Raw genomic sequence first — 17,628 nt, forward strand, 5'->3', positions numbered from 1 at the left:
AAGGTTCTACGTTTCCGACCGAACAATCTGCTGTTTTCGAAGTGCTGATGCTGAGTATCAGATATATTATAATTAAGCAGTTTCTTTCCCGCATATTATTGGAAAGAGTCTGCATCGTTTTAACTAAATTAGGCAAAAATTTATAAGCAACTTAATTATGATTATAATTTTCTCTTAAATTTTAGGTAAACCTAGAATAAGGATATTATTATGATGAAAACAAATGTAGTGACTCGTGTTTTATACTTACTTGGATTTAATCAAGAAAAAAATGCTACTGGAAAAATAATTTATAGAATAATTACACCAATTATGTTTTGTGGAACGATAATGAAAGTTTATAAAATCTGGAATGTTGACCTAATTAAACGATTTAATGCGATAAAAGATTTAAATTTTCTTATTTCAGTATTAATAGTACACGTAGAAATGGTATTAAAACCACAAATCAAATGGTCATTGATGAAAATAATTGATGATGATTTTAGTAAAAATGATACCTTCCATAACAGCTTAAATGTAAAATTGCCAAATGAGAAAATTAATATAATATTACGCAACAAATTGTTACAAAACTTTCATTTGAAAGTTGTACTTTACTCAATAACTTTAATAGCAATATTATCAATAATTACACCGTTTTTCATAATTATTTATTTATATTTAGTAAAAAGGGATGAAGATTACGTAAATTATCAAGAGATACCGCTACCGACTGATTTTTGGATTCCAGAAAATGTTAGTCATTCCATAATTATCTTCATTTTGGTATACATTGTATCATCATTTAGTTTGGTATTAGGAATGTGTTACGGTATTTACGTTGTTGGTACATTCAGTGCAACAGCGCGATCTATTATTATTAGTTTAAAATTATATTGCGTATCATTAAAAGAAATCGATAAATATTGTTCTATGAACCAGTTTAATGATGAAAAATGTAGCAGAGATGATGTGATAAATGTTGACGAATGTAAAGATGAAATCTCGTATTATATTAAATCAAAATTTTTAAAAAGTAAAATTGATTCCAGAAAATTAAAATTATATACTAAGTACTTAGTAGTTCAGCATAATCTAATCTGTAGGTAAGTGAAATATTAATTAAAAAGTATTTATTATTTAAATAATTAAATGTTAACAAAACCAAATTAATTATCTGAATCATGACAATCCGTTTATATCTTGCCCCAACGATATAAAAATTGCATTAAAACGTTAATGAGAAAATGTTTATTTCATGTATCTGGTATGAATTTTGGACTGAACAACTGAGATAATAACTGAGTAATAAAACGCAAACTGATATAAAGAATAAAAGAATATTTTAAGGAATTGTAAACACCCCGTAAATATGTGTTGTATTATTGGTATAAAACAATTATTATAAAAATAAAGTACTTTCAAATATTAGTTATATTATATTTTAAATAGTAACTTTTCATCGAAAAAAAAAAATTATGCTTAATAAATTATATGGCTTATGTGCAGAGTCCAACTTTGAAAAAACCAGAACTTCAGTAAAAATTTATTTGTCCGATTTGCACCCTTCATAACATTTTTACTTTAATGAATATGCATTAATAATCGTATAAATAAAAAAAAATCAAACATTTTAGTGATTATTGTGGAGTTTCTGTAGACCAAAAATATTTTATTTATAAAATAAAAACCATATTTTGAGTATAATTACTAAACAATCAAACTACTAAAAAGTTATTAAACATATGCATTTTTTAAGAGGTCACCTTTTTTTAAAAAAGTTCCAATATCTTTAAATTAATTCCAGGTACTTTTGTATTTTCAATCTTGAAATCTTAAATTAAGACAGATTTATATTTTCAGTACTAGTCCCATCCAAACCCACGTTCGTTTTATTAGATTAAAATATTAAGCAATTATTAATTTTTAAAAAATGGCTTTGTTTGGCACAATGTTATTCAAGAAGGCAATTATTTGTCTTCTATATTGAATTATACAATTCAATATATAAATATATATATATATATATACAAACAGCTCTGTTAGGTGCAATATTATCCGATTACAACCTACTAAACATATAAATATACATATATATATGTTTTCAATATATACATATATTAGAGGCGTAAGTTCCATATGTGCGATACCTTCGATATCAGAAAAACTGGGATATATTTAACCACATTCAAAATTTCAACTTTTTCAGTAACAGGTTTTCGAGATATTAAGCAAAAACTGTTTAGAAATAGTGGTGACATATTTTACAGCTCCTAAATTCGATTGAAATAAAATTTTTTAATTTATTCTGACATAAGTACTTCATCTTTCTAAAGGTCAAATTTCTAAGACTATTTTATCTATGTAGAGCCATGTTGATCCTGTCCAGAGAGATTAATCTCAGTACAGAGTAACATATACGTAAGTACAAACATCTTATGAATTTTTTTTTTTAACTTCTTTGATATAATTGCAGTAAAAAAAATAAAAAACTTCGAGCACCCGCCAAAAAAACGTACATTTTTATGTTACTGGCAGTATAGAAGCTAAAGCGTTAGTACCAGCAATTGCGTTTTAGCCAGGAAATCAAAAGGGTAAGTTATAATAAATTTGTAATGAAATCTTTGTGAGAAAACAATGGAATTGGCGTACATCCGATGTAAATTACGGTGTAAGGTACGGTGTACGGTGTATGTAGTACGTTTTTTTAAGTGTTCTTAAGAACACTTGTTAAAAAGAACAAACAACAGATGAAGAATTATTCGTGAGATTTAACATTTTTAACGTTGTTATATCTCTCGAGTACCTGCCACCCTAGCTTAATTTGTCGTTCAACTTGTTAGTTTGTATCATACTCATTTGACATCAGTTAGGCAAGATATATGTAATGATCTACCTGTTCGTTTCTTTCCCCTAGAGATAAACGTTTTGAACAAGATGTAGCTCTTTTTAAGTTTCAATTTTAGACCATGAATAAATTTTTTTTCCGTAAGTATGTGAATTAATAACAATTACAAAAGGCAATTTTCTATTACATATTATTCATTTTGTTTTTTGTGTTTTAATCAAGGAATATGGTAAACGTAAGCAAAAACATACAGCTAGGCATAACAGCAGCAAATCAATGCATGTTCTTTCAACTGTGTACCTTCTTATACTTAAGCGTTGAGGTAATTAAAATAAAAATAATATATTATATTAATATTATATTAATATATAATATTTAAGTTAGATACATTTAAACAGGTCACAATTACGGAAAAAATAAATGAAATTCGTGAAGGATTTTCGAGTCTATTTTCAGGTAGGAAATCATCAAAGAGAACTAAAATGCAACAAAATTTATTTTGGTATATAATTACGCACTGAGTGAAAAAATAATATTTCATACTGACTTTATTATTATGTCCTTTAAACGCTAATAACCGGCAGAATATTATAAAGCAAAAATTATATATTTTCTTGATGAAAATGTCAAACTTTTCTTGCAGAAAATTTTTCTCCGATTATTTGGTGAAATTATTAACACACGCCTAATTTCTGCACTAGATATATAATTCATCAGAATTACTTGGAAAAAAATACACAAAAAGGACAACAGAAAAGAAATTCTTAACTAGGTTAGATGATTCAGTAAACACAAAAATGTGTCCATTATACGTTTTTCAAAAAAAAAAAAAAAATATTTACTTTCATCAATCGAAATCAATCTGTTGCTAAAACTCATTGTTTATTTATTATAAACAGTTAAAAAAGATAGCTTATAAGGACTAAATAACAGGACGATGATAATAATAATTTATTTGATAAGACTGAATTTTAAGCTATTCATATAATGTGGACGAATATTCAAATGTCATTGACTTCATATATTTCGAAAAGAATTGAACTACGAAACAGACTTGGTAAACGAAAGATCTGTTTGTAAAAGTTGATGAATAGTGATAATTTTTTCATTGCGCCTTCCAATGCTGTTGCACAATAAATGGGCAAAGATTAAACATAGCGAATTATATAAATTTAACAATTCCAGAAATTTTACTTTAATCTTTTTTTAAATTGAACGATAAATATCTTTAATTTTTCACATGCGTAATTGTTGTGCGAATTCAACTTGAATCCGTCTGGTACTATAAAACAAAATATTTAATACTGTTAAGTCTTTTTCAGAAAAAGAAAGAAATCAAGTATTTAATCTAAATTGGATTCAGATTTCGTGTATTGATGTGTAAATTTTAATTTATTATTTAGTTAATTTGTGTTATTATCAGTGAAGGTTTCCTTTTCCAGTTTAGAAAATTACATTCTTTCAGATATTTACACAAAAAAGCGAAATCAAGTATTTGATGTAAATTGGGCTAAGATTTCTTGAATTGATGTAGGAGTTTCTAATTTATTTTTTAGTTAATTTTTTTATTAGGAGTGAAGATTTTTCTTGCACTTTGGAAATTATATTCTTCTAAAACTTGTTTCCATTTTCAATGAGATATTTTTTTTTGTAATGAAATGCATATACTTTATAATATTTCCACCTTAATAAAATTTTTATGGAAACAAATATTTCTATAAGAGGCATCATGGTTGCGAATTACGGAAACTTTAAAACAGATATATTAAATTAATAATTTGCCGGTTGTACAAAAAAGATAGGATTTGAATTAGGACAACTAAGGGTACACCCGGTGAATCAAAACTGTTCAATAAAACAATGTTGTTGAAAAGAATCAACACAATACCGTTAGTGTTAAGTTTGAGATTATAATGGATGGAATTAAGGAAGATATTAAAATTTACAATCAAGACTGATACGATTCAAATTTCATATTTATACACAATTAATGATTTTTATATCTATATGTCTCCTTTTGAGGACCTTCTCGAAGATTGAGAAAACACAAAAAGTGAACTTCTTTTCAAAATAAAATCGCGCCTATTATAACATTATTAGTTAATCCTACGCAGCTCTCTGGATGAAAGCTTCTCACTAGTTAGCTACAATGGAGAGAAATCGAAGGTTTTTTAAAATAATGTGGATGTAGCAGTTCGAAAAGGCTAAGTTTTGCGATCGAATTTATTTCTGGTTGACACTGCGTATCTATCCAATCCAGGCAATGTTACATTACGATATATGCAGGTGATAGGCAATTTGTCTGTGGATTGTAGCCCGAATATAACCTGCGAGAAATTAAAATTTGCACTGTATACCATCAGAATCTGGCTGCGTAAAGGGAGAATAAATATAAATCCGCATAGTCCAGTCACGGAACGTTTATTATGAGAAGAAAAGATTGCCCTGAAATTAAAATAAACGGTGACAGAATACCTCACACCAGTAAGGGTCTTTTACCTTGATCGCCGTCTAATTAGAAGAAATCTTGTAAAAAAGAAAAGAGGGTTACTTTACATTAGGTTAAAATCATGTTCTGTATATTGGGTAAGAGATCTCAACTTTCTTTATTCAAAAAGATTCGCTTTACAAGGCATTTTTGAAGCCGGTTTGAACGTAGAGATTTCAACTCTGGGGCACAACCAATAAAACAGCAATGTGGATATCATTAAACGATTTCAAAATAAAATCCTATGAAACACAACCCAAGCCATTTGGTACGCGAGGAATACTGAGATCCACGATTACATAGATACTCCATAAGTACGAAAAGAATTAAAACGTCTAGGTTCGAGATAAGTGTCCAGGTTGGAGAAGCATGTTAATCATCTAGCTTTGAAGTTATTGACAACAATGAGGATGATGGGAGGCTGAAAAAATCGATGTGGTTGATCTGGTTGATGGACCAATATGAAGATCCGTTTTTGAGAATACGACTCCTTATAATTATTTTTCTTTTTTCTCCGTTATCAAATTTATTATAGTACAAGAAATAATAAATAAAAAGTTCCAAACATATTTGTTGCGGAGAAAGTTCTTGTATCCATAATCATATATTTATCTTTTTTTTTCAGGTTAACAATAATGTAATACAAATTGTATGCATATGTTTAGCTCTACTTCTCTGTTTTATGTTATATTATTATTGCACTGATGGACAAAATATTATCGATGAGGTGAGTTTTAAATATTACCATTTTGTTATTTATTAGCACAATTTTGATCACATCATTCTTTTTAAATACGTATAATGAATCGTTATTTTTATTTTAACCTACGAAACAACTGATTTTTTTAATTGCTTAAATTAACAACTTAGTAAATTAATTTGTAACAATTATCAATTAAAAACTGAATTTTTAACTACATTCTGGTTTTTATTTTAACAAATTTCTTGCCAAAAATATTCAACAACGTACACACAACTTACAAAAATATCTTCATAGACAAGCTCCCCAGCTGGTCCAGTTGTTAACTCGTCGTCGCAAATCATATAATTTTCCAAGTTTCTGAGAATCATATCCTAGTAAAAGACAAAAATTTTATACAGATTATAAAATATTCAATGGATATCGGGCACTTTGGTGTTATTTTTTTTTGTTGTTGAGTAGTGTGGAATCCCAGCAACGGACAATGTGTCGGACTTGCAACAAGTCCGCTAGTTGTTATTAAGGTGCGTGTGTATTCCTGCGCCCTACCGACTAAACCTAACCACTTCACAAACTCCTTCTTCCGAGGCCGGATTCGCAACCAAACCCTACACGTTTCCTGGAGTGCCTTTGGCAAGGGGGAATCCGGAGTCTCCGTATATCATCACTGCCGCCATCTACCCAAGCGCGGACGAACAACGGCTCCGCAGGGAGCTGTCCTTCACCCCTCGACTTTGATCTTGTTCTTCGGTCTCTCACAGGACTTTTCCATGCTGACACTCGGTCCTGACGCCTTAGCGTCTAATCTGGGCATTCCGTGAAAGGTATCCACACCGGGTCTTGGTCTTTTTCCACGAAGGGATGAGGGAGTCCCAGTTCCTCGTTACTACCGTCCATCAGTTCAAGCACCGACGAACGGCAGCTCCGCAGTGAGGTGTCCTCATCCCGGCGTCGGTCCGTCAGCCCGACTATTTTGTTGAAGAATATGAGTGATAAAACTGTTTATTGCCCGAAACTTCTCCACTCTGGACAACATATTTACATTGCCCCTTGCAATGATGTTCCTCTTTGCAAGGGGCCCAGTGACCATTTCACAGTCGTGGCGCTCGTTTACCTACGTCTGGCAGTCGAGCACGACGTGATCCGGTGTGTCCAATTCCACAAGTATAAACAGAGGATGTTGTCTTCCCTGCTCCTGGGAAGAGAGTATGCCCGGAACACGCTATGGTCAGTTAGAAATTAGGTCAACCAGTAGGATACCTCACCAAGTTGTTGTTGACCCACGGCTTGATCTGCCGTATCAGCCGATTAGTACTCCATCGGCCAGTGGAAGCTTCATCTTAGCGGGCTTGCCATTTTCGGAGAAGCAGTCTATCTCGTTTCTGTCAGCAACTGAATGATTTCAATCCTACTGCTTGGCTAACTGTTGAAACGAGTGAATTCCCGCAATGAGAAGTGCTGTTACCAATGTGATTTGAAGTTCAATTAACCACACGTCTCATAAGTGCTCGGCCTGAGTCTGTGGAGAATATCACATTTACATGCCTGTCAAATCATTTTCATCTCATTGGGCCTAGGGGAGGGAGCTTATTGTTCACTAGTTGAACATATTATGAAACGTATAATTAAGGAAGAAAAGAAGTAAATGAAGTTAAAATATCAGCTGTTTGAGGAAGATTAATGTTATCTTTTTTGCTAGTGGTGTATTTATAAGATAGTTTAAAATGTATGCCATGTGGAACTCTCAATTGCGACTTAGAGTGCTTAGGTATTTTATTGTTAATAATATTGTTGGAGTTTTATCGTTGCTAAGTATTAGATGCTCCTGATCAATTGTACTACTTACCTTAAGTCGCACATTGCCGGTGTCATTATTTTGGAACAGTTGACTGCTCATAATGGTGAGGGCGAAACAGCACCTACGAAGAATAACACTCCGATCAAAAGGAAACAGGGGCAAGCAATTGAATCCAGTAGAGATTCTCGAAAAACGAACGCTAAACTGTTTCGATGTTAATAGCAGTTTGTGGCACAGACATTCGGTCTTATGCTTTAGGGCGACCGAATGGTGTGGAGCCGGGAGAAATGCCAAGCAAACCGATTATATAAGGTTTCGAAATGTAGTTAGGGAACAGATTGTAAATAATTCTGAATAGCAAAGACATAAAAAATTAAATGACACTAGTAGTCCTATCAATCGTACGACTGTTGTCAAATTTGTTTTTCTAAATTCATGTAAACCAACTAACCGGGCTTTTCTGGAAATCCAATACAGGAACATTTTTCTAATATCAGTGCAAGGATATTTTATTTTTATTTTTAAGGTTGAACAAATGCAAATAAATAGATGAAAATAAATGTATAACTTGAACGTATGAGAAAACATTGTTTATGTAGTATACGTTTAAATTTTATATTGTTTTTTTTTTTTGTAGTAACCATAAATTTCAACCGAAGTGATTTGGTTAACCAACTTTAATATTACATAATATTTATTAGGTATTGTTTTAAACATAACTGAACAGAATTAGTTTTGCGATGCAACAGATGAAAGAAAAACATAAAAAGTTAAATATAATTAGATGGGATATTTATGCTGGTAATTAATTCGAAATTAAATTAAAACTGTCAATCATAATAAAATACAAACTTTTACAGATCAAAGTGTTGTATAAAAATCTGAAAATCTATTAATTTGTTTTCAAAGAAACATTTCTTGAAGGAGTTTTTTCGATGGTATAATATATCTTTGTTTAGTAATTTTAATGCTTGTAGCTGTATGAAGTTTTAAGTAATTTATTAAAATTACTTTTTATTAATACAGTGACACCGTTTTTTCAGTACGATGAAATGCGAAGATGTTTTGGAGAGTGTTCGTGGTTGGATAAACCACAATGGTTTAAGAAGACGTTACTTATAATGATGATCAGATCGGCTGCACCGTTGCACGTAAAACCTTTTGGATTATACGTCGTTAATTCAGAAAACTTCATAAACGTAAGTAGAGTTTTATATTATAAGGTTCTAGACTTATATAACTCGGTTGTTAAAAAGCAAGAAAATAAAAAATTATTATAAAACGATTAAAATTATCTAGATTTCTACTTCTATATAATTACTACTTTCTATAATATCAAAATAATTAATTTTATTATTCACATCAGGTGGCGCCTAAGGGTGTAATCTGCCGATTAATGTACCAGAAATATTTTTAACAACCAAACTTCCGAAAATTATAAGAATTTTTTAGAAATTCATTAGCTCATTTGTACCATAAAACGATCTAATTGGGTAAAAGAAAAAAAAAATTAACCATTATTTTTATATTTTTGTAATTTATTGGTGTAATTCTATTTTTTCTTGAACATTACAATAAAATAATATGAATGTTGATCTATATTACATAAAAAAAGAATTCGTTTCTCCGAGGATTAGTCAATACACCATATGTTTGTTTAACTAATTTTTGTTATTAAAACATGCGTGCCATGAAAATCGTTAGATTGGTATTTAGATTTGCATGTCTAAAAATATGGATTTTTTGGATGACCGCATATAGTCCGAGTGATTGCACAATCATGAACCACTTAATGTAGCCATTCATGAAATAGTGATTCTTTATTAAGCAAAATAATATCGTGAGTATAATGTGATAATTTCCCTTGTCTTCACGCTCAATAATCATCATCAATTCGCCTGAAGAAAAACAATTCTATCAAACTTCATAATTCATAAGTAGCTAATTTTGATGCACTATTTTACAAATTTATTTATTTGCATAAATTTAGAACTGATAATATTTATTTCATTATGCGTATCTCTTTATTGTTGAACAATGTGTTTAACACTGCAAACATGAAAAATTCTAAGCGCTGATTTTTTATTTCAATAGGGCACTAAAATAGAAAGTTACTCAGAAAGCTCAAGAATAAAGTTTAAAGGTCAAAAAGAAACTTTATAATATATTTGTGTAAACTTAATTAATTTTTTTTTAAGGATCACATCAAGAGTAAAAATATACGAGGGCAAGTCAAAACGTAACGTGAAATTAAAAAAAAAAAAAATTATTATTTGTACTTGCATAAATGATGATACATGCATTTTTTTCCAACATAACTCTCTCCTATTTCTATGCGCACAGTTCAATTTTTAACGAGCTTTTGAATTCCTTACTGCAAGAACATTTTCGGTCTGGTGTGCAGAAACCTTTTTACCGTTTCTCTGTCCTCTTCATTCAGATCGATAATGTTTACTGTTTACTGATTAACCTTTGGGTGTGAAGTAAACCAAAACTGAACCTTCCATATACGAAACATCTGAGTTTTAACCTTTTTTGATGTGAGAGGGAAATGATGTCTTCACACTAAACTTTGCCCATTACTCTCCGGTTCAACGTGATGGATCCACGTCTCATCCACAGTTAATATTTGTTTAAGAAATCTCCTTCATTTCCGTTACGTTTCAAAAAGCTTCTGGAATATTTCAAACGATTTTCTTTGTGGATGCTGGTCAATTTACATGGAACACAGCGAGCATAGACTTTTTGAAAGTTCAAAGAATTACGGCTGATTAAACGTGCTGAGCCATGGCTTATAATCAACTCTCTTGCAATGTTATAAACTGTAGCTCGTCGATTAAAAAGAATAATTTGTTTAACCGCTTCAATAATATTGTTAATCTTTGAAGTGAACGAGCTACCTTACCGCTGTTCATCTGAGACAAACGGTACTTCTTTTAAAGCGATCAATTCATTCCCGTTCTGAACTGAAGAAACGTAAGTGATACGTGAATGCTTATATGCAAGGATTTTAAGTAAATACTAATTATTCAACAAATTTTTTAATGAGGTTTTGCATACTTAACTTTTTTACATTGATAATTCACAAGATTTTTTTTTTTTATTGCTTTATTTCGTTAAAAACACTAATTTTTGAATAACAGTTTAAAATCCAGTATTACAGATTATTGAGATTCTTATAAGAAAAAAATTAACAATTAAATTCCTTCTTTTGTTTATTCGCTTAAGAACAGTTTACTTGAATAAAGGATTGGAGCTCTCTTAACTTTCTAAAAATGTAAATTAAGCATTTATTATTTTGTTATTTAAGTAATTATATAGTAAAATTTAAGGTCATTGGTAACTGATAATAACAAATTTTTTTTTTATTTTCTACAGGTATTAAAGACATCCTACTCATACTACAATATAATACGAACTTTAAAGTTAGCAACAACATGATCGTGAATATTTCAAGTTGATTAATAAGTGACTAAATTACTAAGAAAAGTAATTGTTTTTCTTTTGTTTCTGAAAGATTGTTTAATTTGCCATTAAATTAAGCGTTCCTGGATTAGTAAATTAATAAAATTATATCACTATATTCTCCATTGCTTTTCTTTAAATATAATTCATGAAATATTTTTAAGCTCAGATAATTATTTACAAAATCTAATTTTTTTTAATTGTGGAAAATTTCGTGTATAGGTACAGGTAAACTAAATTATATTTTCCGTTGACCTTATAGCCAGTGTAGAATAAAAGGGTATGCATAAATAAGTAATAATTTGAGAATTGGGGGTTCTTCTGTGTAAAATAAGATATTTCTTCACATTAAAAATACTTTAATCAAAAATTTTCGTCTTTATTTGTTTCTTTCTACCAACTGCTTTTTAGTATTGCCGACATGTAGATTTATTACTGAGTTTAAACACTGAAAAATAACTTTATAATGGAATACTCAATCTACCAATTTCTACCTTCAATTCGTAGATTTGCCACAATTTTTCGTAAAACTTGTTAGGCAGAAGTACACGGAAACGCTGATTTAATAATTGTAAATAACTACCTTTGGTAAACCTAATTTATCTCTTTCATTATTTAATTATTTTCTGAATGAGAGCAGACTGCACATAATACATTTTACGATTATTTATATTCCTGAACGGCATAATTTATTTGTAAAATCGAAAGTTTACTCTATCGATTTCAACAACAAATCTGCTGGTTACGTGTATTACTACATCCTAATCATAAACGACTACGACTACCATTTATTTAACCCATCTCTGTTTCATTAACCAATTTCTTTCTCATTACACTGTTAAAACTTATAATGAATTTTTGGATAATTAAGATTACTTCAACAAATTTAAGGTATCTTACTGTTTCTTTAATCGAGTAGTTGAATGTCTTTGCTCGGTACACGACGCAACGTTGCATTGGTAACATTGAAACCCCTGTAAATTGGTATCAACTAAAATTCATATTTCCTTTCAATCTTCCTGGAAAAAAAACCAGGCTTCTGACAAAAGTTTTCTAAATATATATTAAGGCATACTAGCCGACTTAACCTATTAACAACCATAGGAAAGCATTTTCAACAACGAAATGTACATGGTAACCTTACATTCAATATGTTGAATGTAAGGTTACCATGTATTGACAATGTAAAATGACAATACCATACGTACATTTCAACTCTATTCACATTAACAATCTCGTATTCGATTCTATCCGTTAAATTTTATGAATGCATGTACATTTTAATCTATGGAATTAATATAAAAGTAAAAAATGTTCCAACATGCTTATAAGTTGTGTTTACATATAAGATAAGTAATATACTTATACTTACATATGTATACGTATAAGATTCTTTGATAAATATCAATGGAAACCTCTTTGTGAATGTCATTTGTTATTTGTAATTAAATTTACCTATAGTTCCCGATAATTGGAACTGACTGTAAATAAAAATACTTTCAATGCCAAAACAAAAAAGCATCCCCGTTGGGATTAAAACATTAAAGAAGAAAAACGTAATGTTTTTACTTCATTATTATACAGAGTGCTTCATTTTAATCGCCCCGACGATTTTCTCATAAACTTTGAACAATACAAAAAAAATGACCTGAACAAAAGTTAATCAGGTTGGAGAGGGACACTTCATGGTGACCTTGGATTTGACCCTATTTTATTTCAAGATTAACCAATTTTTTCAAACGGATTGACTTATTTTTGAATCCACCAATGAAAATAGTGGAAAATCTAATATTTTAATGTGTAGTCACACATATGACTTTGGACCTTTTATTTGATGGTCAAAGGCTAACAACAAAGCTAGTGTTAATTCATTTTTTTTACCTGTTCTCATAGTGTGTAAGATAAATGACCTGGAATATAAATATTCTACGAATGGTGTATGAACTTCAAAAACGTGTAACTAATACAATACTATCTCTGATGAAAATTCAATTGAATGTTTAAAGATTTTAATTACTACTTTATTTCTATTTTATTTTTGTGTAATAAAAATAAAAATGAACAAAATTAAATCTCAATATACACATTAAAATAAAGAAAAAAATGTAGTAAAACTACAAGTAACACATCTCATATATGAGTTACATTGTTAGTATAAAGAATAATTAAAAACTGTTAGTGCGTTCAAATAATAATTAAAATATTCCTTTACTAAAAATACCTAAATAATTCGTTTACATAAATAGTGGTACTAAGCAATCTTAAAATAATATTTTATTTGTATTAATTACAAACAGAATTATAAATTAATATTTTTATTACAGTAAATGCCCTTTTGTGTAAGATTATCATTATGTATCTTAAAGAAATTATTTCATACCAAAAACAAAACTCAATTTAAACCTGAGGTTGTATTAAACAACCAGATATAAATAAAAAAATAAAAAATAAATGTTTGTTTTTTTGCTCAATAAGAATTATAATTTCAATCGGCTCTCCTGCGGAGCCATAAGTAAGTTTCCTGACAAAAGCACGTGATAAGAAGGTCCTTAAGGAACCCCGAAATTAAATAATACACAATAAACAGTTAGCAAGTAAACTTAAAGTCCAATATGAAATTTCAAGCTCAGTCGTAAATCACAAACCAATAATTTCAGCACTATGTAGTCCACTAAAACAAACATTAATAACAACGACAAAAGAAAAAGAAAGAGAAGTAACAAGAAATCAGATACGACACCACTAAACTTGACGGTGTTAGATTCCAAACTGTTACGCAGACCCTAAGTCGAGTACATGGGTTCGTTTCAACCGTCGGACGTCTCTGCTGTTATCGAGTAGATTAATTGCAAAGTGGTTTACATGATTCTCAAGCCTCTGTAGGTATTTGAGACTGCGCTGTTGTGCAATCTCACGAACCGATGGGAGCTGCAGATAATCCTGAATCTCTCATTCCGCGTGAACCGCGGAACTTCGGCAATTACCATCGCTACTTTGTTCTGAAGTCGTTGTATAATTTCCACATTACTAGTACTAGCCGTTCTCCACAATTCCACACCGTACATCCAGATTGTGCAAAGGATAGTCTTGTAAATTAAGATCTTGTTTGATAACGTGAGTACTGAGTTCCTCCGTAGCAGCCAATGAAGTTCCCTGTACCTTGCGTTGTTTCCTCATCATCCTCACGTGACACTTCCAGGTCAAACGCCGATCCATGTGAAGTCCCAGATACCGCACAGTCTCTGTTTGCGGGATCAAAACACCATCGAAGTACACACCGGGACAATCACCTCTCCGCATGGCAAATGTGACGTGCCTTGACTTACCCTGATTAACCTTTTTCTGCCACACGCACACACGATCCAGCGCCTATTTAGGGTCTGCGAGGCTAGGCCAGGGTTTTCGTTAACGGCTAGGATAAAAAAATAAGTAAAATAAAAAAAATGGTAATAAACTACTTCACTTTTATAAATTAAAAAAAAGCATAGATTGTTGCCGCTGGATAGAAATAGTTAATTTTTACACAATGCCAAGATATTACACTGATGTTAAACAGTGGAAAACGAAGGTTATTATTCTACCTGATGTGGTACATATGTAGCGTGTATATATATATATATAAATATATATAACTATGAGAAGTAGTTAACAAAATATAAAAAGGATTATTCTTTTAATTAACAGAGATTAGATAATTTTCTACAAATAAAAGTGACTCCCAAGTAATATATGAATTTTTCTCATGAGTACTCTACTCGAAGTCTGTGGTAATAGTACAATTTTACATTCGTTTCAATTCATAAGTGAAAATTTAAAAAAGAATATTTTCCCACCTCTAAGAGTATTGTTTTTGAGTTTCTTGTTTTTATCATGTATAACGATATCATATTCTATTTAATATATTTTAATATTATTAAGTAAATCCGTAAATAACATGTTACGTAAGGATTTTACTTCTGAACTTTGAAGCCATGTACTGGAAACTACTATTAACTATCTCCTACCGGGTTTGTGCAATTGTAAAAATTAGTCATAAATTAAGCTTTAATTTTTTTTACCATTTATAAATATTGTTTTGTTTTATTCAAGAAATATGGTAAATTTAAAAAAAATATATATCCAGCTGAGCATAACAACAGCAAAGCAACGTTTGAAAGAACACCAAACGTTTTACTTATATTTAAGAATTGAGGTAATAAATTTTATTATATTCAATGATATTTTGTAATATCATTTTTCAAATAATGGCAATATTACAAAATATTGTTGGGTATAATTTAATTAGATATTTTTAAATCGACCACAATTACGGATAAAAGCGATGGTTTTCGTTGAAAAAACTTATATAAAATTTTATATTTTTATGTTGCCTATCTTACTTGAGTAACTAAATAGATCACTTATATGTAATATGTAATTCTAGTAATTCGATAACAAAATTTATTGTTTCACGTTGACTTTATTACAGTTATTCGTGTAATATTTAAGTAAGAAAAAACAGGGTGGATATTTTCAACGAATATAATGAGATATTATCGAGTGAATTTATAAAATGTTATTCTGAAAATAATTGTTAATGTTCTACCAGCACAATGTGGCAAATGCAAAATTAAAAAAAAAAAAACCATTAAAGAAATAGTAACTATTTATAAAAATATGCAAACAACTGGATTGAGAGAACAAAAATCTCTCCCATAAAAACTGATTAGGAATACGTTACAAGAAGAAGCAATAATTTAGCAAGTTCAATTTTATTTTTGAATTTAAAATACAGGCTAATTCCTACGCTACAAAACTTGAAATTATCAGGAAAGTAATTTTAATTATAAACGCTGCTATTAAATTTTCAAACATCCAGTAATTTTAAATCATTGTAAATAATCTGAACATACAAAATATATATATATATATATTTTGGAGAGTTTATGGTATAATATATATTTAGGTTATAAAACGTTGGAGGCTAAATTACTAACCTTAATGCGGTTTTAATCATTTTTTAGATTAATATAAATTTTAATAACATATATTTTAATATAACTATCTGCGTAACTATATTTGATGGCCTATTATATGTAATGTTAAAAAAATAATAACAACATAAAACATGTGGTAGCCACATGTTTATTAAAACCTGTGGCTGTCTCCAATGTTCTAAAACGTAATAAATTTCTTGGATAACTAAGTAAAGAAAGAATATCCATTATTAGATTATAAGGAGCTAAATACAAACTTATGGATAATTTTTTTATAAAGGTTGACTAAATTGTGGACGGCCCAAAGAAAAAAGAATAACCTAACAGTTAGAAACTGTTAGGTCTGTTAGAAACTTTAGGGAATTGTTCTTTTCCATCGTCATATATAAGTACTGTAACAAAAACACTGCAATTTACTGATAAAAGGTTTATGAGCGGAGAGATCTCCGGTAAAGAGAAATGCTTCATACATTAAACCACCATAAAAAAGTATGTAACACAAAATAAAAATGGTGATGCTTTGGGATTTATTTTGATTTTTCTAACATTAAAAATGTGATGTGAGCACAAGGAAGTTAAGTTCCTTGTACGTCTATTAAATTATATACACATTTTTAAACGTACATAAAATTTTATTTCATTAATAACTTCTGATACTTTTTCATATATATATATATATATATTTGTTATTTATTATAAAAACGTTTTCACAATCGGAGGGTAATAATTATTAATAAATTAATATATTTAAATTAAAAAAGAAAAGTAAAAAAAAAGGAGATTAAGTCTGATTCTAACCGATGTGCCTTCCCCTTGACAGATCCAAATATTACATTAATTAAAATCTTATTTGGCGATAACTCTGGGACCAATGAAAATAAGTACCACTAATAAAAAGTCCAAAATACAATTTTTTTTTTTTAATTTTGGTTTCCTTTGGAGTCTTTTGGTCCATTTGATAGCAACTAAAAGGGGAGGTGCGCAACTAGATGTTATAACAGACCTAAATCCAAAATTTCAACATCCTATGCCAAATCATTTTTGAATTATGCGAGATTCATATCTAAGTACAGACTTCCCGCTGTAACTAATCAAAATGGAATCAGGGATGGCCAAAATGTATATTTCCGTTGAATTTTGAAAACCTAAATTTTTCTCGATCATAATAGATTTTACTTCGTACAAGGAAGTAAAAACAATTCAAAAAGCCAATTTTATAAATCTGTGTTTATGTGTGCGTCAGCGCATTTAAATTCAATAAGTATTACTAAAAATATTGTTTCGCCTACAGAAAAAAACCGTCCCAAAAATTATTTCTGAAGCGACAATGTAAGAAACGTTTATTTTCATAGCAATAATAATATTTCTATT

The sequence above is a fragment of the Lycorma delicatula genome, chromosome 10 (assembly GCF_047948215.1).
Source record: "Lycorma delicatula isolate Av1 chromosome 10, ASM4794821v1, whole genome shotgun sequence".
NCBI classification, from domain to species: Eukaryota; Metazoa; Arthropoda; class Insecta; order Hemiptera; family Fulgoridae; genus Lycorma; species Lycorma delicatula.